At 34.6% G+C, this 24,174-nt stretch overlaps 1 protein-coding gene and 1 long non-coding RNA gene across 9 annotated transcripts in view; both read right to left on the minus strand.

Moving 5' to 3' along the window:
* Positions 1–24,174, minus strand: part of DACH1 (dachshund family transcription factor 1) — a 427,098-nt gene that overhangs the window by 151,501 nt on the left and 251,423 nt on the right. The window lies entirely within an intron of this gene.
* On the minus strand, positions 16,675–23,129 carry LOC146398617 (uncharacterized). Its single transcript, XR_014819613.1, has 2 exons — positions 21,434–23,129; positions 16,675–21,142 (listed from the first exon to the last, which is right to left on the minus strand). It is a non-coding gene; the product is annotated as an uncharacterized LOC146398617 (long non-coding RNA).

Below are 24,174 nucleotides of genomic sequence, written 5' to 3' on the forward strand. Positions count from 1 at the left end.
ATGCATAAAAGTTAGTAATCTTAATTATGGATGCCATTAATAAGGAAGTTTGAGGGATGTCTCAGGTTCCTGCTTATAAATATATTACTGTGGCACCTTATATATTACAAAATAATTTCTTTAAAATATATACTTGTATTAATAGACCTAGGAATATATCATTGATCCTATTGTTTTAAAGGAAGTTATTTCATTTACTAAAAATTCATTCACAAATGCATTTTTTATAATTGAATGTTCAGAGATTTCAAGATATATAACATAACTACGTACTAAGGAAACACTATTTTGCTTTTATAGATATTTTATTGCATCAATGGAAATTTCTTGGTATCCTTCTATGACTAACCTCATAAGCTATAACATAAAAATTACTATCAACAATGTAGACCAGCCATAAAATTCAATTAAAAATCCCCACATTTTAAGCAGTTATAGTAGCATAATGTGTAAACATGAGCTGAAGTGATGTGCAGTTCCTAGAGCATGTCACATTTACAAAATAAATGTTTTAACTGTTTCATCATCACTTACTTAACACAAAGGATTTTGGAGGACTTTTTTTTTTCTTTACCCTTAGATCTCACTGGAAAAATCTATGCTTTCATTTAAAGAACGACAGACATGCTCACAGTTTGTCTTGGCTAAATCTGTTCAGTAATATTATTATTTCTATGTTTCCATGCTCCCAAACATATATTACTTGTTAATTCATTCTTCCACAGATATTCGTTGCAGACACTGTTCTAGGCACTGGGATTAGCAATGAGCAAATTGGACAACAAAGCCCCAGTCCCCATGAGGCTGACATTCGAATAATTAGATGCCAGATGAATTACACAGCATGTCAGATTGCAATAAATGCCATGGAGAAAATTAAACAGGAAAGGAGGATAGGGAGTATTTTCATATTGAGGAGGTAGACTGTGATTTAAAAATAAGGTGGTTGGGAAAAGTCTTAAAAAGAAGATGATGTTTGAAGAGGACAAGAGAACAAGATCTATAGAGAAGAGGATTCTAAGAAGAGGAAACAATGTAAAGATTCTGAGGCAGGAACATACCTGAGATATCTGAGAAAATACATGGAGGACAGACTTGTGGTTGCCAAAGGGGAAAGAGGAAGAAGTGGGATGGACTGGGAGTCTGGGGTTGGTGGGTGCAAACTATTACATTTATAATGGATAAGCCATGAGTTCCTAGCGTATGGCACAGGGAACTATATACCATCTCTTGCGATAGGCCAAAATGGATGATAATATGAGAAAAAGAATATATATATTGGTATGACTGGGTCACTATGCTATACAGCAGAAATTGAGTTATTATAAATTGACTCTACCCTTAATAAAAAATAAACTAGGAAAAAAAAAAGGTAGGGAAGCCGGAATGGCTAAAGTTGAGTGAGTGAAAGTGAGAGTGGGAGGGAAGGTAGTCAGAGTGGAGAAGCAGCCAGGAGCCTGTCATGCATGGGATTCTACGCTATTAAAAGGACTTTTATTGTTTTACTCTACATGAAGCGGAAATGGGTAGAACTGAGACAGTTTTTCATAGAGGAGTGACCTGGTCTAACAAAGGTACTCATAGGAGTATTCTGCCAGTTGTAAGGGAGAAGGTGGGAATCAGATTAGAAGCCCTTCATGCCGATCCAGGCAAGAGATGATGAAAAAGCAGCGGATGGTTGGATCTGTGGATACTTCAGATGTGGGCATGGGGGGTGGGGGCAGGGAATTGGAGTTCCCATTGTGGCTCAGTGGAAACGAATCTGACTAGTATCTAGGAGGATGCAGGTTCGATCCCTAGCCTCACTCAGTGGGTTAAGGACTTGGCATGACCATGAGCTGTGGTGTAGGTTGCAGATGCAGCTCAGATCTGGCACTGCTATGGCTGTAGTGTAGGCTGGCAGCTACAGCTCCAATTGGACCCCTGTCCTAGGAACCTCCACATGCCACAGGTGTGGCCCTAAAAAGACAAGAAAAAAAAAAAAAGAAGGAGAGAGAGGTGGGAGTCAAAGATGGCCCAAGGTTTGGGGCACGATCAAGTAAGTGGGAAATGGCAGTTATCAATAATGGAGATGAGAAGATTGAGGAATGAGCAGGTCTGGAGTAAGAAGACCAAGAATTCCATTTTAGAGATTTAGAATTTGAAATGTCCCAAAATGAATGCCTCCTTAAGAAACAACTTGCCACTAGCAGAGACACTCATTGAAATGTGCTTTTTTCATTCAGCAAGTAACCCAATGGCTGATGAATAGATGGCTTCAAATTATGTTCCTTTTCTATACCTTGTTTTTTAGGTTTTCATTGGAAACAGTGGATCTTTAAAAATAAAATAGCTTTGGGAGTTACGTTGTATCTCGGGGTAACGAACCCAACTAGTATCCAAAAGGATGCAGGTTCCATCCCTGGCCTTGCTCAGTGGGTTAAAGGATCCAGAGCTGCCGTGAGCTATGGTGTAGGTCACAGACGCAGCTCGGATCCGGCGATTGCTGTGGCTGTGGTGTAGGCCAGTGGCTATAGCTCTGATTCAACCTCTAACCTGGGAACTTCCATACGCCACAGGCATAGCCCTAAAATGACCAAAAAAATTTTTTTAATTAAAAATAAAAATAAAATAGCTTATTTAATATTTCTGTTTTCATGATTCTTACTCATTAACTCATTTTTTTTTCCATTGAATTTGTTTACTGAGTTATAACTGCATGTGAGTCCCTAATCCAAACACTGGGAAAATCCAGGGAAAAAACAGTTTGGCCCTCACAAGGTGCTCATATAAAAATAATTCCATAGTGTTTATACATTCTGAGAAGCAAAGTGGAAATGTATGGTTTATACACACTGTGTTCTTATTGTGCTTATGAGAAACCTATATGACATTTAGAAAGTATACAAAGAAAAAGATGACATAAAGACTAATTTACTGTTTTGTGAAAATTGAGACAATGGCATTACAAAGCTCAAAGAGTAAAATTATCTAGTATGTTGTACTGACACATCTTCATTTGCTATTTACAGGCATGAATAAGGCACTCTCTGTCAAGTGCATGCTCCCTTGAGGGCTGAAGTTCTCCATAGAAAAGGGAATATTAAAAATGTAGCTTAATGGAGGGAAAAATGACATTTTTGGCAGAGGGGATGGGAAGTTTGAATTTACAGAAGCACAGAAAAATAAATAAATAGAAAAGGTAATGGGCAAATAGGTAGATAGCTAGATCTTTGAAGGAAATTTTAGGGACTAGAAGGGGAGCATAAAAGGAGGGTCCAGGAGTTCCTGTCATGGCTCAGTGGTTAACGGATACAAATAGGAACCATGAGGTTGCTGGTTCCATCCCTGGCTTTGCTCAGTGGGTTAAGGATTCAGCGTTGAAGTGAGCTGTGGGGTAGGTAACAAACACGGCTCAGATCCCACATTGCTGTGGCTCTGGCGTAGGCCAGTGGCTGCAGCTCCGATTGGACCCCTAGCCTGGGAACCTCCATATGCCTCGGGAGCGGCCCTAGAAAAGACAAAAAAAAAAAAAAAAAAAAAAAAAAAAAAGGAGGGTCCAACAACATTACCTGTGAATTTAATATTTATTTTCAACTCCAAAAGATTAAAAAAAAAATCTAAATCAAGCTTAAGGAAAATTGGTATTTTGAATAAAAATGTCACTCAAATCAACTAGTCACTTCAAATTTACTAATTGGTTTACTCCCTAATTAGTTTAGTAAGGTCTCATTTTTGTGATGCAGCATGTTTTAAGGGCCTTTCTGACCTACAATCTCATAGCACTTGTTTAAGGTGTTATTATCTATTGTAAACTAACACTATGTGTGCTTGTAAACTAATGTGGTGTAATACCTACTATTTGACACAGAGGCTTAAATGCACATGATTTTTTTCCCAGTAAAGACAAACATCACTGGAAAAGCTCTCCCCAATCTCTTTGCCATCTCCTTCATGATTCCACCACCATCAGTTTACCCTGTAGCTGGGTGTGCAGACTTTGGCAAACAATCAGGTTTCAAATCTTAGCCCAGCTGTATCAAAGTGTGTGCACATTGGGGAATTTGGCCTCTCAGTGTCTCAATTATCCCAAGGTCAGGAGATCATCATTGCCACATTCTTGCCACACTGTTGTGTTGAATGGCTAGCATATGTAAAATACCGTGGCTTGTTCATCCATAGTAAATGCTCAGTAGAAATGGCCCTTCAATATGGCAGAGTAGAAGGTCTTCAGCTCCCCTTCTCTCACAAAAACACCCAAATTACAACTAACGGCTGAACAACCATCAACAAAATAGACTGGAAAATACACAAAAGATATCCTACACCCACAGACAAAGAAGAAGCCACATCGAGATGGTAAGAGGGGTGCTTTGCAGTATGAGCAATTTCCTACCCATCAAGTAGATAACCCACAGACTGGAAAATGACTGTATAGTAATTGCTCAATAAATTGAAGCCACTATTATTGATATGAGCAGAATCCTTTTGTTGAAAGAGAAGAGAAATAAAATTAAACATCTATTAATAAGCATTAGCTATAATATTGTATCATTGTACTATAGTCAGAGGGGACTTGGAAAGATCTAAAACTGGAGGCATGATGTGAATATTTTGATAAATTCTTCTATTTAAAATGTATTAATGTTTATTTGTCTATTCTATAAACTGCTTTTTGTTGTGGAAAATGTATATAAATAGCCTTTTATTAAGTGGCTGACATCCTAAATTTTCTCCTTAAACAATGTTTAGTTGGGTCATAATTAAATTACCAGTACTCAAAAGCATATTTAAGCCACAACATATTTGAGAAATTGTATTTGCAACACTTTTTCAACTTGAACTATCATTTATCATGTATTTTAAATAGAAAACCTATTTTCATAGTTCTGCTTCCAATTCAACAGAGAATTTCCCTCAGCAGTAGTGAAAATTATGTGGGAACAATACTCTTGAGCACCAGAAATTTCCTAATTTCCACTTTTGTAAAGGAAAATAATCTTAACACAAAGTTACTGCTGGTTATTCTTACAAAGTAGTCATTCTCAAATCAGGGATGGTATTCATCCTTTCAGAGTCTCAGTCTTAGATTTCTCCTTCCTTATGTTTAGATAAATTTCTTATTTTTATTGGGATATGGCTCAAAACATATTACTTTCCTGAACCACAAAACTCTATCATTAAAATCTAAGGATAAAAGCAGTCAAAACCTGATAACATCAGTATAATTTCAAGCTTCATACTGATGACGTAAAGGGACATGAGCATTCATTTCACAACTGAGTTTTAACAGAATGGCAGAATTGCACTCTTCACATGTTTGAAACAATCTAATACCACTTCAGACAAAATTGCTGAAATTCTCTGACCCACAAATTAGAAGCAAGTGAGTAGCTAATTCAAATGAATTAGGAGTAAAATTTCATTAAATGTAACGTAATTCGGGCATTAAAGAGATTTATGAACTCTACAGCCTGAATGGCAGAAATACAGTTAAACAATTCCTGGGTGTTCTGGTATAGAAAATGCCACTCCCTCCTCTGTTCTGAACAAAAGCAATAGACAAAAGTTATTCATCCCATCTACTCACATGCCTTCTTCAGAGTTTAAAAGAAACTTACAAAGTCATATGCTCTTCTTGAACTGTAATACTACAGCAGGAAAAATAAATCAGACATCTTTCCATGTGTGTGTTATTGAGTGTAGGTAAATAAAATTGACTTCAACTCTCTGAGTCATACACCTTCTTTCTCTCTGTACTATGTTTTGAATCAGTAACTTTACTAAGGTGGGAATGGTCACACTCATTGATTCCATACTAATTTTGCTAATATAAAACATTTTGTTTATGTATGTAACAAAAGCAAATTTCAGATTTTTTTGTATCAATTCTTTATACACACAAATTTACTTATACACACATATACATGTAAGGAAATTTGGAGTACTGAAATCTAATGTGAGAACGTGTTTGAATAAGAAAGATACAAAATACCTGATGTGAGAAAGTAAAATAAAATCTTTCCTATAATTTCCATTCTGAGTATCAAATCATGGCCAAGTGGCATTAAGGAGTGGGGTCAAAAATATCATACAGCAATATCTCAATATCTCAATCAGTTGTTTGAAACTCACAGAAGGAGAAAAATATGATTATTTGTGTATTTGTCACCAAAAGTAATGAAACTAAAAAACTCAGATATGCTTGATTATCCATGACCAAGGAGAAAGACAGTGATGTTGTAGAAAAAAATACAGATTTCTAAATCAAAACTAGCGGAATCAAATCCTTCTATTCACTAGCCTGGTCAAGCCAAAACAACGTACAGAGCCTAAGCTCCTTTCTTCAAAATAGTGCAAAGCATATGCAGAAGATTCAGAAATAATGGCCATATAAGTTAATTTGAATAGAAAGTTTTTCTAGCTTTTCAAACTATACATGCCCAAATCTTGAGGTATAGGTGGATATACTTAGCTTAATACAGACTTTCCACATGATTTTACTTTCTTGCACTTACAATTATGATGCCATAAAATGAAGATCCAGGAAAATATGTCATACAGAAAATAGCTAGAAAAGGAGCAGACTAAAAATTGAGGATCTGTTATAGTTTCTTTCAATATCTAAAGGAATGTTACATTCAGAGTGTTTACTGTGCATAAATCATATAAACACTTTCTAATAGCAAAATATTTCCACAAATGGAATTCTGTAATGGATATGGTTTTCAAGTTTATATTGACAAAAACATGTAAAAGAATCTCAAATGGTGAAAAGTTAAATTAGACTAGAATTCAGTAGTTCTCAAAACTACGTTTTTATTGGAATCACCTGGAACTTGAAAAAAAAAAAATACCAGTACACAGAATCCTACTCTTAAGAGATTACGATCTTGATGGTTTGAAAGAAGTCCAGGTTTTTTGTTTTGTTTTGTTTTAGTTTCAGTTTTTGTTTTGTTTTAAGATCCCAGAAGATTCTAATTGCAGTTAAGATTGAAAAGCCCTGAACTAGCTGAATTATATGACCCCTCTGACTCAGATTTCATGACTCCAGGAAAAATCCAATTTAAATCATCACATAAATTCCAAAGTAGGATTTACCTTTATATTCTCTATTAATCCAACACAGTTCAAAGAACTAGTAGGCAAATGAGATAGTGTTATTTCATGGCAATCTTCTTCTGCAAATAGTTTCTTTACAAGTGCCTCTGCCCCTTTACAACCTTTTGGCCTGCCTAAAGCAAGCTGGTAAGAACTTCTGGAATCCACAGGGAGATGACAAAGTCTCCCTGGCTTTATCTGATAAGTTGGCCATCTAGGTGAACAACATTAGAATAGAAATGTTTAGTCTCACTTTTGTCCACAGGAAAACACATCATGAGAAGAATATATTCTTTTTTAAATTGTGTATGTTGCATTACACAGTTATCTTTTAAACAGTCCTTCAAAATCATATGACATAGTAATTTATTACTAACTTTGTTTTGCTTTCTGGATTTTTTTATTTGTCTAATTGTTCAAAACAATTCAAATATGAATTTTATGCTTCAGAGATAGAATAGAATGGGAAATAGGTTTTGATATTTTCACATATTTTATACCATTGGGTGAATACTAGTGAGAGCACAAACTCCTTCATCCATCTTTTTTTCTAAACAAAACCAAACCAAAACATTATCGCTATGTTTTAAAGACTTCTGAGGACTGTATCAAATGGATGGTCTATTATCACTTCAAAATGCTTCATGGTTCGTGGTCTAAAAGTAAAAGATGAGGAAAATGGCCTTTCACACCTATGAAGCTAATGTAATCACCAATCCCATAGCATATTTTAAAAAACTGAACAACAAATTGTGTTGTCAGCTGCCACAATATCAACCTTTGGCTCTTTGGTGTATTTTGTGTAAATTACATAATATTATTTTATAGAATTTGGATAATGATAAACAGTGAGAAATAGCCAGATATTTCTTATAGCAGATTGTCCCAAATTTAACATGAATCTAATATAAAGGGAATACTGCTAGCTCATGCAAATATACTGACTAATAGTTACTGGAAGGCACAGAGAAATTGGATTATCAGCTACAGAAACCTAACGAGCAGGTTTCCCTGAGCTAGTGAGTCTGTAAAAGTGGTACTATCAAAAAAAGTGTGCTTTACACCCTGGGAAACAACACGCAGCCTCCTACATCGTCTCAAGATTCCCTCTAGTAACTAAATTTCATTTTGTGTATGGAAGCATGAATATTTCTCAAAGTGTTTTCTAAATAAATATGAAACTAACTACAACATTGCAAGTCACTAAACTATTTGGCCAGATAGGAAACATTGTTCAAAGAAGAATCTGTGTATTTTCTTTAATTACAAAGACCATATCTAATTTTAACTGCCTCCCTTTTTTCTTAATAATGAGCTGACCTTCTATTCTCCTTAACCCTTTTTTATCAAAGCCATCTACACCCACTTTGCCTTCTGTTTCTCTAATCTGCAATTATTTATGTTTTCTTCATGCTGCTTTGTCCGCCATGGGAGCAAAATTGTATTTGGTGAAATATAGAGCTAATTATACCATGAACCCAGCAACAAAAAGACAGAGCAGATGTTACTTCAGACGTGCTAAAAGTCTTCATGCTTAATGTGCATATAGCAAAACACTGAGCGGAGTCGTCAAAAAACAATATCTAATCAAGGCAGTTTTAGACATGCAAATCTTTTTAACACTGGAGTTAAATGGAGAAATTCTGTCAATAATATTTTCAGTACTCACCATGTGCTTGCCAGAATAATTATATTAGGTAGTGATTTCTAATTAATATAATAAACGTGTGAGTCCACACTGTTTCTTTGAGGGGGGGTGCGGGGGCAGAAATCTCAGGAGGCAGAAATGGAGATCATATGCTGTGAGTTAATAACACAACGCACAGTGTTTTCATGGAGGATGTGTTTCCATGATGTCAAAATAAGCTCTTTGAATATTTTTAACTAGTAAAATATATTTTATCCTATTACATGCTTTCTTTCTACTCACAGTGAATCATCAATAGCATCTATGCAACTGGCTATCAAATTGACAAAAGTTAAGATCAGTCTCTCTTTGCTTAACTTAGTACATTTTCATCTACAATTCAGTTTCATTTTTGTTTTCTAAATAAGTGGGTAGATAAAGATGTGTGTAGTTATCATGGCACAACAGTTGCTTTTTACGGCAAAAGCTGAAAATAATTTTTGACATACTGAATTTAAATCGATAGTACTTGTCACGAAGAAACTGATTTCCTCCCCCATGGTAACCTGTATACAAATGGTAAATGACTCCAGGAAAATACCAAAATGCTTATCATGCTGTGTGGTGACTAAAAACAATTCCAGCCACTGGTTTAAAGTCACTGCAAGAGGGCAGTATTTTAATGGCATACTTTCCCCTGAAAGAAGTGCGCCTACACCACAGGGTGTAAAGCCCCTTCTGAGATCTAAAACTTAGCGGGCTCAGCTCACCAAACTTCCCTCCTGGTGAGTGTTAAATGTGTGCATTGAGTGGCTGGGCTGGGCATCGCCACTTTCAATGTTTATTTTAGGAACAGAAAGCACCTCTCTGCAAAACTGTGATAGTGGAGCTAAAGAATTCCTGTTAAGAATCATATAACTTGTTCTCCTTTCTGTGTTTCAGGCAAAGTCTAAAATAGGATAGTGTCTGGTTTACACAAATGTTCACTTTTAAAATGCTATATGTTGGCCAGTTATAAATGGGATAAAAGTTATTACAGTTAACATTTTGTACAAATTGCCTACTGTATGTTGGAAATGATACACTAGTCCAAAATTTATGTTTTAATCAAACTAAATTATATATGTGATATGTATATATATTATGCCCAAAGTAAATACAATTTTGAACATTATGTGCTGTTTCTTTATGATGAAAGCCAATGAAAACCTACTTGTATTTTCAAAAGAATTTGAGAGTAACTTTGAAAATATCGATATTTTGATCAATGTCAAATATAGCTATGGAGATGATATGTCTGGTATCTTCCAGTTAAGCTATTATGTCAGATTATGAGAAAGTTGATATAAGTTTACAAAGTTGTCTAAAGTAATGAATATATTTTTGAAAATTCTACTTATAAAGTTTTATGCTAGCATATTCAATGAGTAGCAAAATGCAAAATAAAGCCGCTTCATGTACTTTAACAATCTTCAGTAATTATTGATATTTTCAAATTTTATTTTCAAATTGGTTAATTTTTCATTTATTTTATATTTCAAATAACACCTTAAAAACCTGAATGCAGAGTTACCATAACATACTTACTGAATTGAGGAACATCGAATCAAATGATTACTATGTTAAAAATGAACTAAATATTCTAAAAGACAAATAACATAAACAAGGTAAATCTTTAAACTTCCACAGTGGAACTTAACTTCTTTGATATTCAATAGGTCTAACAGAACCATGAAGACAGAACACTGATAGTAACTCTACCAACTTTGTCATCTATGAACTCAGAAGAATGGACAGTTTCTCATAAGGCCAAACTATTAAACACTACTTTGGAAAAGTAAAATATCCAAGTGCTGGGACTCTGTTTTTATAGTTTCCAGTAATTTGGGAGCTTTTATGAATTAAGACTAATCAAAGTGCTATAAATAAAACAGAAAAATAAAAACATATTTTGTCCCAGCTTGATTCTTGGTATCTATGCAGAAGTTACCTCAGCCAGTTAAAAACTCCACACCTTACAGAAGCCAGGTGTCAAATGGCACTCACTTAACTCCTCCTACATCAAAGGCATTATCTTATCATCTCTAACCTCACATCCTGCTAATAAGTCAAAACAAAGGGACTTTCAAAGGAGTTATTTTGCCTACTAGTAGTTTAATCAAAATAGTAAACAGAAATACTTTCTTTGATCTCATTTAGGTCCCCCCCCATTGGCAAAGTAGTCTATAAATACAGACATGTATGAAGCAGCATTTATGCAAAACGGCCTGAATTCCAGAACCATTATAGATGTGTCTCACTTTAATCGAAAGCATTATATTAAAATGTTACCTCAGTAGTGGATTGATTTAAAATTTGATTTGATAAAAGTCCTGATTTACATGAAACAGTTCAAGAAAAATCCATAGATTAAAAAATCCATATATTAAAAGAATTTAATGTTTTATATGTTTAATGTATTTAGTTCCTTGAATCAATAATTGCATATTAAAAATACTAAACTTCTGCAGCTTCAACATATTCTTCATATTAAGGATATATTCTCTCTTTGGAATCATACACTATTTTAATGCAATTTGATGTTCATTTTTGAAAGAAATAAATAAAATACGACGTGAGTTTTAATGCCAAAGAAAACATCTGGGTAAGAGAAATCTCTCCTAAATCTCAACAAGATCAGTAATTAGAAATATTTTAAAATTCAAAGAATTAAAACATTTGGCATAGTATAAATGTGAACATAGTTTTTTGAATATATTAAACATGAAAAAATATTATTTTATAGTGTGGATATTAGAAATTGATTCCTTTCCATATAATAAATTATATTCATATAATATTCTTAAGTTTTTATCAAGGATATTTTCCCATGAAAAAGTTGGCTCAGAGTATTTGAGACAGATGTTTTATGACATTTGAAAAATTAAGATTTGATTTACTCTCTTCACCCAACTCTAAATTCCACTTTCATCAATGAAGAAAATGAGTTACAATGTCCCTTTCTTTCCCCATGCAGAGTCTAGAAAGGAATATGGTGATAGGAAGAAGACAGAAATCGTCTTCCAGATTCTCACTCTATGTAAGTGAAAGTGATTTTTGAACATTGCTGATGAAGACAAAGTATGATGTACCAAAGTGAATAACTTAAACACTACGTCTTCACTGTCTGGTAGCACTCTGTAGCTATTCTGTGATGGTCTGGCAGAAGTGAAACATCTATCACTGAGGCTCCATTTTCAGACACAACGATCAATAATGGTGTTCCTCCAACTTAGCACCCACTTCCTTTGCTAGTTTACAGGGGTGCTAACTCTTCTTTTGGTATCAAAATAAATGACGTCCTAATCCGATAGGATGATCGTATTTGCAATTATGCTTAATGCATCACAGGCATTAAGATACATTATCTGAGAGAGAGAGGATAAAACTGAATGAAACCAAGATTTTGTTTAAACTGTCCATTTCAATACTGTTTACAAGTTTCTTACAATGTAAGAAGTGATTCTTATAAACCAGTTCAATAAATGCTGGTGCAATTAATTCAAATTTATTTTAAAAATTAATAAATGCTGATCTTAAGCTTATCTCAGGAAAAAAAAAGAATCTAAACTGGAAATGTTTTCAAGGATTGGAGAATCTAAAATAGGAGTGTTAAAATGATTACGGATATGACAGATATGAAAAACCTTCTTGGTAGTTTGAATACAAAGTTATCAAAAGGTAGAATGGTGTTGAATTTATGTTGTGGAAAATTGGTCCCAAGTTGGTTTTCCACTTCATCAGAAAGCACTTTTGTCTTGTATGCAAACAGTTAATGAAGCATGCTAACACTGAATTGTTTTAACTAGTGTTAGAAATAGTTCATCTTTTTTCCTCTTGTTTTTTCTTTTGGGAAGTTTTAATACTAACATAGCAAGACACCCTTAATTTCACAACCCAGTTCTATTTTTCAGGTAGACAAATGAATAATACAACTATTCATGATTTAAATATTTTCATTTCCATTTAAGAATTATTTTCTAGTGAAAGGTAGCAAAAGATCCATCCATTCCACTGCACAATAATAAATGTATGATGAGATGATCTAGTCATTACATTTTCATCCAGAAGCCTACCTTTAGTCTGAGTATTTTGAAGCAGTGAGCCTTTTGATTTAGTTTTTAAAGCCTCTGGCAGGTGGCAAAATTTTGTTCCAACAACATTCATGTGATTGAGAACAAAGGAATTCTTTCAAGAGGTTTGTGGTTTTACCTTTATACCACTTTCAAAGAAAATAGGATGATCATTTCTTTCATATTAAAATTAAAATAAACATAAGGGGCAGGAAAAATTACACATTATAGCAAATAATTGCACTTAAAAAAGAGCTTTTCATAGATTTATTCAGACTATACTTTATACTCATAAAAACAAAGTGTTCACCTGCATAACTTTTTCACAATATGATAATTTAATCCTTACTTTGCATGTCTTCTATTTGATATTAAAAATTCCCATTTTAAATTCAAGTGTACAGGCTCATTATTCTTTGTATAAAACATCACACCTTATATGCTATGATCTTAATATAAGAGAGTTAGGTTGTATAGTTACTAAACCATGTGATTCTAAAATACTTTTTCTAAGTGCTTCAAATAATGCATTTCTGACTTAATCATTACTTGGAAGAAAAGAAAGTCTGTAAAAAACATTGAACTAAAATATACTTGACTTTTTTAAAAGCCAGGTTTGGAGTTCCCGTCGTGGCGCAGTGGTTAACGAATCCGACTAGGAACCATGAGGTTGCGGGTTCGGTCCCTGCCCTTGCTCAGTGGGTTAACGATCCGGCGTTGCCGTGAGCTGTGGTGTAGGTTGCAGACACGGCTCGGATCCCACGTTGCTGTGGCTCTGGCGTAGGCCAGTAGCTACAGCTCCGATTAGACCCCTAGCCTGGGAACCTCCATATGCCGCGGGAGCGGTCCAAGAAATAGCAAAAAAGACAAAAAAAAAAAAAAAAAAAAAAAAAAAAAAAAAAAAAAAAGCCAGGTTTAACTTCAATTATCATCAAATATGAATAGGATTTGTCTCTTAGAAGTTTGGTTATTGGTGTTTTAATTCCTCCAGAAAAAAAAAAATATTCTTGAAAAAATACTCATGGTAAACTTACTTCACTAAGTTTATACAAAGATTTTTACCAGCAATAATGTATATAGTCCTATTTCAGGGCTGGTACCTTATGGAGAATATATAAAACACGATAAATTACAAGATACCAACAAACTTCATAGAGCATGTCAGCTGTGCCATTTCAAAGGAACAGGGGTCATATAAAATCTAAGAATTTTTAAACATTTTGAAAATTGCTTCATTTGTTTCTTCATTTTATTTTCCTTCTTTTGTTATGGACGTATAGTTGATTTACAATGTTGTGTTAGTTTTAGGTGTACAGCAAAGTGATTCAGTTTTATATATATATAGTTATATATACAGTTATATATATAGTTATATTTACTTTTCACAGTATTTTTCCCTTATAGGTTATTACAAATGTTGAGTGTAGTTCTCTATGCTATACAGCAGGTCTTTTTAGGGACACACCCATGACATATGGAGGTTCCCACTCTAGGGGTCAGAATTGGAGCTGTGCCTGCAGGCCTACGCCACAACCACAGCAACGCGGGATCTGAGACAAGTCTGCGACCTACACCACAGCTCAGGGCAACACTGGATCCTTAACTCACTGAGTTATGCCAGGGATCGAACCTCACGGATCCTAGTCAGATTAGTTTCCAGTGAGCCATGATGGAAGCACCCGGTAGGTCTTTTTTAGTTATCTGTTTGATATATAGCAGTGTGTATATGGGCATCAGCGTCTTCATTTCTAAAATTCCAGAACTATTAAATGAGTGGTAACTCATCATCATGCCATGCTACTACAGTTTCTACATTCATAGGTAAGGTTTCAATTATGAATTAGAAATAAGTTTAGTATATTTGTAATAGAGATTAACAGTTTATTTTATGGGTAAGATATATATCAAGGATTTACCCTTAAAAGAGGTAACAATGAGTCACTTGCAAACCAGGTCTATATACACTCCAGGAAAAATCTTTTTTCCTGAATAATATGACTGGTTGATATTGTATATGTACACTCAAATCATGTGAGTGATAATATCATCTAGCATTTACATAAAACAAGTCAATTTCAAAACCTTTCATACACATTAAACTTTATTTCACCCATGAAAGCTATTAAGAAACCATTATGTCCATTTTACAAAAAAAAAAAAAAAAAAAAAAAAAAGAATGGAATGTGTGGACTTGACTCTAAGAACACAAAATAGTATGCAACAGAACTAGGATGCAAACTCAGAACTTCTGATTTTATAGACCATATTGCAACCCAGGTGACACTTTCACCCCAAGTTAGACTTGTAGATGGCATTTACTACTATCTTTTTAAGAATATTTTTAAATATAAATTACATTCTCAAGTGCTCAAATATCAACAGATCAATTAAAATATTCATTGTTTAAATGTCTCAGCTAAGTTCAATAGTGAATGATATGCCAAAGGAGGAATAGAGTATATGTGTTCCCTTAATTTTTCTTAAAACTAAATTATTCTAGAATCAATAAGAACTAAAGCATAGTGGTACTTCAAAAGGAAAATGCACGGACTTGAGTATGCCAGATTCATTCTATTATTTTTCTACAATAATTATTTAGTGGTCCATGTCTTTTACACACACGGTCCACAGGAATTTACTGAGTTCAGACCATGGAACAGAACTGCCTAGTTTGGGGATATAAAGGTACAAAGGTTTGGGACCATAATTGTGTCTGTCCTTAAGAGGACATTTTATCATTAAGGAAGAGATGAAAGGAACTCTAATCCACAAGCAAATCTGGACAAATGAGGTCAAAATTGAGTTTTTGTTTTATTTTATTTTAAACCTGAAAAGAAAAGAGTAATAACCCTTTATTTATAGGAGGTAACATTTTATCACATTTTATAGCACAGATGTTGGGCAAAGTTTATTCTGAGCCACTGGTAAATACGACAGATTAAGCAATATGAAGTAGATTATTATACGTTCAATCCTCAGATGAGAACTACAGAGACTAAAAAATAAGAACCAATGTTCCTTTAGTCTCAGTTGAAGACTGAACTAAACTTATATAATATTAGCTAGTGGCACATATACACAATGGAATATTAGCTATAAAAAAGAATGAAATAATGATATTTTCAGCAACATGGATGGACCGAGATTACTATACTAAGCAAGATTAATCAAACAGTGAAAGACAAACTTCATATGTGCTAGTGAACACAGTCTTCAGAAACTGACTTTTTATCTTAATAGTTGCAAAAATTTACATTATGGAAAATTTATCCTCAATATTAAGTTAGTAAAAGAAGGAAACATTTTCATTTTGATGAATATACCTCCAGATACCCTGAGGGAACATCATGCATAAGAGAGAAATAAGAAACACTTTCTCTATGAATCCAAAGGCAAGAAATCAACCTTGTTTTCAAAGTTTGGGCAATTCATTCAGGTGAAATACGAAAACATAAAATAAAAGAAGTAGCAAAACTACCTGATAGAAGAGGAAAAAAAAGGGTTCTAATTTGCAGTTGATATGATTGTCTTTCAAATTTCCAAGCTGAAAAGATGAAGTCTGAGTGGCATCATAGTTAGGGTTCTGTAAACTGTTTTTAACCACTAAGTGGAAAGAGAAGACAATATGTATCTGCTCAAATAGTAAATGAGAAGTAATCAACAGAGCAGAGATGTTTGTTAGTTTTCTAGAAACTTGTACAAATTATATTCTAAATTATGTTTTACGTTTTAAGACAGCATTCCATTGTCCTGATGAAACTGACGACAGTCACAGATCATTGACTACTTCACTCAAATCCATGCTCGTATTCCTTCATCCAGAAATTAAAGACGTGGCAAGAGTTGTCTTCATTGTTTTATTTTTTATTTTTAGTAATTGGATGCCATTATATATAACAACTAAAAAGCATCTCATAGTTGCCAAACATGAATCTTAAATAGTGAACATCCATGTTAGTCACAGAACTATACATGCACTTATGCATTTCTGCATGCAGATACACAGGTGAAAAGTCAATTAGTGTAACACAAAGGCATGTAATCTGGAAATTCCATTTTTTCAAGATTTTTAAAAAATATGAATATTTTACATCAATTTGAAATATTTTGGGGTTTTGATTGATAGATACCTTCTTAAGCTTGATGGTTATAATATGACTACATATTTAATACCATTTTGTAAACAAGAAGGAAAAATATATTAAAAGCTCTCTCAGCTGTCCCTAGAAATTCTGGTGTTAAACCTACTGGCATGAAACATATCAAGAAATGTTCCGGAATTTTTCCTATGGCACAGTGCGTCGGGGATCTGGTGCTGTCACTACAGCAGCAGCTTGGGTCACTGTTGTGGTGCAGGTTTGATCCCTGGCCCAGGAACTTCTGCATGCTGCAGGCACAGCCAAAGAAAGAAAGAAAGAAAAATATTCTATGCAGAGAAGACTTCAAAGAACTTTTTATTTTCTGAAATATTTGATGCAGGTTAATGTGTGTTTTTCGGATCATTTGTTTAATGTAAAATAGGAGAGAAATCTAACCTGACAATTGCTCTCCTCTCTTCCTGCCATTTGAGCCCCCTACACACAAAGCAAATCACAGTGAGAATGAGATTATGATGCAATGATCTCGTTGTGAACGTTGCATTATGGCTCAGGCAGTACATAAGCAGTCCCTCGGCACTTGTGCTTACAGCAATTTGAATTTCTCTAGTAGCTCACTATGATTTATGGCATATTTCAGACTTTCTCTTCACCAAGGGAGAACACTGTCAAGTTCATGAGAGTTTTGCAACTAAGATAAAGGAGGGAGAGAAGAGCATGTCAAGTAAACAAGAATTTGTGGTTTGTTATAATTTTGGCATTTAAAACTGAATTGGCTGTGAAATTATCTTTCACAGTTGTATTCAATACCATCTTGTGTACCGAATAGAAAAACCACTGGTGTTTATTAGTGAATCATCCGTGGGTTTATTCAGCCTTCAATTCACATGCAAAACACCTGTTTGGGAGTTCCCGTTGTGGCTCAGTGGTTAACAAATCCGACTAAGAACAATGAGGTTGTGGGTTTGATCCCTGGCCTTGCTCAGTGGGTTAAGGATCCGATGTTGCCATGAGCTGTGGTGTAGGACGCAGACGTGGCTTGGATCCTGCCTTGCTGTGGCTCTGTCGTAGGCCGGCGGCTATAGCTCTGATTAGATGCCTAGCCTGGGACTCTCCATATGCCATGGGAGCTGCCCTAGAAAAGGCAAAAAGACGACCAAAAGAAAAAAAGAAAAAAAAAAAAAGAAAAGAAGAAGAAAAACCCACCTGTTTGAAGAACAGAGTTAAGGTTTTAGTATTAATAGTAGAAAAGACCTTCAACAGGGACCCATATAAAAATCTGTTTATCTTTTCTGAAACTCCTGTTCTGGCAAACAGGTGGTTTCTTATACCTGCAGTATTTCATTTCCTTATGCACAGCTGTGTTAGAAAATGTTTGATTTTATGAACCACATGCCAGACTTGGCAATATTTTTATAATGGACAGGAAAAAGCAAATTGTATTGCTTCATTTATTTTTCCTATACCAGCAATGTAAATTTTCAGGTTTAATATTACATGCTTTCTTCATAGTCCACTTTTTGTAATATAAGGAGCTGTTTCTCCAGAAATATGGACAATAGCATGAATTCATCCCTAAATTCACATGCAAAATAAAACACTGCTGATGAAAGCTTTTTTGCCTCCTTTTTTATTATTATTCATAAAATCCCCTAGGTATGCATGGTGCTTTATAGAGCATATAAAAAGACAAGGTCCCTGCCACAAAGAGTTTATAGTATAATCTAAGAAACATATCGTGTAAAACAGCTCAGATGTAGCAAATACATATTATTTGAGAGACCATCATGGGAGAATGAATTAAAAAGGTAGTTATTAAACAGGAACTTAGAGTCACAAATGATATTTTTGTTGTTATATTTTTTAGGGCAGTTTGCAGGACAAGGGTAAAAGAATGGATAGTGATAAATAATAAAGTTGGTAGGCTACTAACTCAAATTTTATTTTCAAATTCTCCATAATAGATGGTTCTGTCCACAAAATTTTAAATGTTTAAATATATTTAGCTGCTGAATTGCTATAGTGCCCATCCTACCTCTCTTTTCCATAATGTGGAGGTTGATTTCAGTGACTTAAAGACACCAATTACTTATGTTATGATATATTATGTAATCATAGAATTATATAAATTGAAAGCTTCTAATTCTGAGCCCTGCAATTAAACCAGGCTTAGAAAAGCAAGGTACATAAAGGTTACACTTTAACTTCAAAGTCACCTGAGATAGGAACCGGAAAAGCTAAACTGGAAATCAAGTTTCTGGATTTCTAATTTAATATTTTTTAAAAAAGAGAGAACTTTCTTCTCCCTATTTAAATAACATGAAATGAACACTATAGTAAAGGAGTCCAAACAGCAGACCCTACCTTCAGTTACCCTACCTTAAAAGTCACAAAATGTCAGACAAGAAATTATCTCCTCTGAGATTCAATTTACTCATCTGTAAAATGGAAATGCCAACAATATTAACATTTTATGTCTCTGATTAAATGAAAAGAAAAAAGAAGATGTGAAATGAGAATAAAAACTTTAAGTAATAAAATCCTGGAAAGCTGACATTGAACAAAATGCAGCTTGAGCTGATCTCAAATTTCTCTAATTGGTGAAAATATAGAAGAATCCCTTGAGCAAAGAGAGAGCTAGCAATAACAAGGCTATGTATAAAAAGGTATGCTTGCCTAACTGAGCACTCATTCATTACACATTTATTCCTGAGGGTTTTTTTTTTATGTTTTGAGTATTTATTAACATTGTTTTTATTTATTTCTAAATTTATATAATTTAAATTTTAATAGTGACTTTTTAAAAACATTAAGCTTACAAAACTTTTGACAGCTGACTCTTGTGAGCCAGCTCCAGCTCACTCCTACCTGCTGCCCAAACTCAGAGGTGTGCCTATCAAATGCTCAAGCCTTTTTCTAGTTCCAACATCCCACCATTCTCCTCCTGGAGTATTATTGAACAGCCATATGCTAACAGTACATGCTGGTCAGTGCAGCCAAGCCACTTATGCCCTGGTAGTCTCATGGAGCAGGGCAGACATGAAGCAAATGGACTTGCAAATAAGGATATCATGAACTCTTCAAAGTGCAGAACAGAGTGGTGTGGAATAAAATGGGTTGAGGGCAGAGCTGGAGACTAACTTAAATTTAGCATTCAGAGAAGGAAGGACATTTAAGCAAGGACTAGAAAATGAATAGGAGCTAGGATGTCAAGAATAAAGAGAAGAGAGTCTCACTGGCCAGAATTAAGAATACCTAGGGAAACAAAGGTGTATATTTCCTAACAAAAGAAAGGCCAATGTGGAGAGAAGATGGAATGGGGTAGAATAACCCAGAAGAGTTTGGGGAGGAGAGGTGGAATACATTTCTTATTATGCAAACTTGAGTTTTACACTAAGCACAATGAAAAGCCATTGAAGGCTTTTTTAAAAGGCAAGTCCCACGAATTAATTTATGATTTACAGTCAACACAGTAGCTATTATAATAAGTGAGGATTATAAAAGGCAAAGAATGAAATCAGGAAGGCCGGATTAGGGGGTATTGCAGTCGCCTATGTTAGGGGACGCTAGCTTGGGTTGCAGTGTGGACAGGAAAATGAATCCTAGGTATGGTTTGGCGGAAGAATAAACAGACACAGCGACAAATTACATTAGACAGCAGATGCAAGACAGGGTCAAGGATGACTGTTTTGCAGTTATCTTTGAGTCATCCTGTCAAGGATGACTCAAAATTTTCTGGATTGAGTATATGGCTTAAAATCTTTTTTTAAGGTTGCTACTTACTAAATCTGGGAAAGACTGACCAAAGTCAGAGTTCATGCTGGGGCATAAAATTGTATTTATTTATAAATCATTTTGCCTGGAACAAATACTAAAATCTTGTTATGGCTCTTTAAATGGAAGAGGGTATTCTAAATCATTTAGAGAGAATATGATGTTAATATTATCCACAAAATGTAAAAATGTAATTAATGAATTGCATAATTTTCTACAGGATGAAAACAAAAAGAATTTCATTGGTTTTAGCAGTTTGGAACTCATGGGTGGCTTGACCTGTTTTGAATAATATGGAATATGCATATACACATATATATGTATATATATATATTCATTCTACAAGAGCAAACACAAGAAGTGACACAGAAACTATTTCAGGAATCCTGAGAAATACTTCACTTGATATAATGACCAAGAACTGATACATGGAAGGAGAAAGACCAGCTAAACTTTGCTTATTTTTTTTTTTTTTTTTTTTTTTTTTTTGTCTTTTTGCTATTTCTTTGGGCCGCTCCAGCGGCATATGGAGGTTCCCAGGCTAGGGGTCGAATTGGAGCTGTAGCCACCGGCCTATGCCAGAGCCACAGCAACGCGGGATCCGAGCCGCGTCTGCAACCTACACCACAGCTCACGGCAACGCCGGATCGTTAACCCACTGAGCAAGGGCAGGGACCGAACCCGCGACCTCATGGTTCCTAGTCGGATTCGTTAACCACTGCGCCACGACGGGAACTCCCAACTTTGCTTATTATTAATTCAAATTTGATATAAAAATAGACATCAAGAGGAACAATAAATACGAAAAGACAAGATTAATATAAAAATGCCACAATTCTAAAAATTCCTTTCAAGACAGAAGAAAACACTTGTGTCTATCAGTTACTAAATGGGAAGTAAGTGTTTTGAAGTTATAATTAAGAAACAAATTTGGGAGTTCCCGTTGTGGCACAGTGGTTAACGAATCCGACTAGGAACCATGAGGTTTCAGGTTCGATCCCTGCCCTTGCTCAGTGGGTTGACGATCCGGCGTTGCTTTGAGCTGTGGTGTAGGTCGCAGACGCGGCTCGAATCCCAAGTTGCTGTGGCTCTGGCGTAGGCCGGTGGCTACAGCTCCGATTCGACCCCTAGCCTGGGAACCTCCATATGCCGCAGGAGCGGCCCAAGCAATAGCAAAAAGACAAAAAAAAAAAGAAACAAATTTGTTTCTACTAAAATCACATACCATTAGCCATAAAAGTAAATATGAAAATTTTTATACACAAATTTTAGGAAATTATCCAAAATGATATATTTAAAAATTATCCCTTATTCATGGTAAACACAAAGAGAATGTAAAATTTAGACCATGATATCATGTGTCCTATTGTTATGCCTTCATGTATAGAAGCCAATATTCAATTTAAAGTATACATAAAATATAGTTTCTATTTAAAAGCGTCAAACTTATTTTCAATTTATAAGTCTAGGAATAATTTAAACCACTTTTGCACGTTATTTTATCTATCAATAGTAATTAACACAGTCTTAATCTGGCAAATGTTAATGACCACTGTTCTTCCGTAAATCCCAGTTAAACCAAGCTTATTAAGGGCTAATTAAAGGAAGTCTTATGTGCACTGAATAAAGTAATGTCTGTTTTTAGAGTTGGAGTATGTATTTTGTCTGATAACATAAAATGAGACAAAACTTTTCAATTAAAAGTTTACAGGATGGTTATTGATTTCCCAAAAAATAAAAAAATATTCCAATGAAATAACAATTTCGTTCTTTCTATATGTTTTTACTTTTTAAAGGTGTAGCAATGCAATCTAAATCTGGTGGCACCTTACCTGAACATGATGCTAATCTCAGACCACGGCAAATAATCAATAAAATACCCTTTGGATATGTTCACTCAGGATCAACCAGTAAAGTAAGTAAAGAATGTGGAAGACGTGTGGAGGAAGAAATATGGTTTAAAAAATATGCTGAGACTGGGAATATTGGAAACTCCCAACATTTTAGAAGATATCTGTGCGTGTGGGGGGGGGGGGTATGATGTTATTTTTATTTTTTATTTAATAAACTTTCATATAGTATTTACAGTGGGTCACATTGTGTTCTGAGAACTAATTTAACCCAAATAATCCCCAGGGGCCCTATGAAATGTTTATAATGATTATACCTATGATAGATAGGTAAATAGATAGATAGATAGGTGGATAGAGAAACTGAAACACAAAATTGCTAAAATGCCAAAAATCATAAAAAGAATAGTAAAGAACAGAGCAATGCTTTACACTCACGCAGTCAGGCACCAGATATTTTTGCTCTCAACACTAAACACAAAGTTGTGTTGCCTCTCAGTTTTCCTTCAAATGTTCTCATTTCGTCTCTCTCTGTCTCTGTCTCTCTCAGTGTCTCTAATGTTTGCTCTCTTTCTGTCCCTGCCAGGCCAAGAACTCTCTTAAGTGGAGGCGGTAAATATTATAAAAGACTAATGAAGTTTGGGGCAGTCTGAGGATTAGCAGAAAAGGAAAGTGGCCTATCAGTGAAAAGCTGTAAGCATGAAGATTAGGTGCACATGAATCTTAGAATTTGGGGTTAATTATGACTACAGCAGAAGACTACCTGTGGTTATAAGAAAATGAAAATGATGGTGAATGGCATTACATCAAGGTTTTTTTTGTTTTGTTTTAATCTAAATTAGGAAAGAATAGGGCCTTGAGTTCTGAATAGTGTAAAAGCAAATATACATGTAGATATGTATATGTGTATGTGTGATTCAAACACATACGACATTTAAATGTTTTAAATGTAGTTTTATAGTTCAAATTTGGAAAAAAGCAGATATGCATTTGGTATTGAGGGGCAACATTGTCATGTAAATCTATTTCTCAGATGGCAACTTGTATTAGGTAATTGTTTGGACAAATTAAGTAAAACTGTCTACTGAATGATTTCCTTACCTGTTTTTAGCGACTTGTTCTTTTTTATTCATTGTTTTTGTCACCTTTATTTCTCAACATTAGTGATTTATACCCAACTAATCAGAATTCCTGGTTATTGACTAAATGTAATACTGCCTGCACTGCATGAGTTTTATGACACAGAAACTTCAAACCACAAATCACTACAGATTCCTGGGGGAATAAGTAGATGTTATGCAATTATACTACAGTCTTCATCTTAAAAAGAAATTTTTACAAATAAATGACTCATTCTGGTTGATGGTACTTTGAAATATCACATCATTGTGCTATACCACATCTGAGAAAATAGCACACAATAAGGAAAGGCCTGAAAGAATAAAATAGTTGCAAAGTCACTTACTACTCTGACTTAATTTCAAAAAAATCATCCTACTACCAAATTAGTATCATTAGCAAGCAGTGATCTAAATAAACTTGTATATTCACTTCTGTTTAAAATCATCTCATCAATCACAGGAAGTAGGTTTGGTACTATAAAGAGAAGATATTACCAGCAGCATTTTCCATCA

This window comes from Sus scrofa, chromosome 11 (genome assembly GCF_054392235.1).
Source record: "Sus scrofa isolate SSC_HxYL_T2T_F1_AM1 chromosome 11, Sscrofa_HxYL_maternal_Yorkshire_Landrace_v2.0, whole genome shotgun sequence".
NCBI classification, from domain to species: domain Eukaryota; kingdom Metazoa; phylum Chordata; class Mammalia; order Artiodactyla; family Suidae; genus Sus; species Sus scrofa.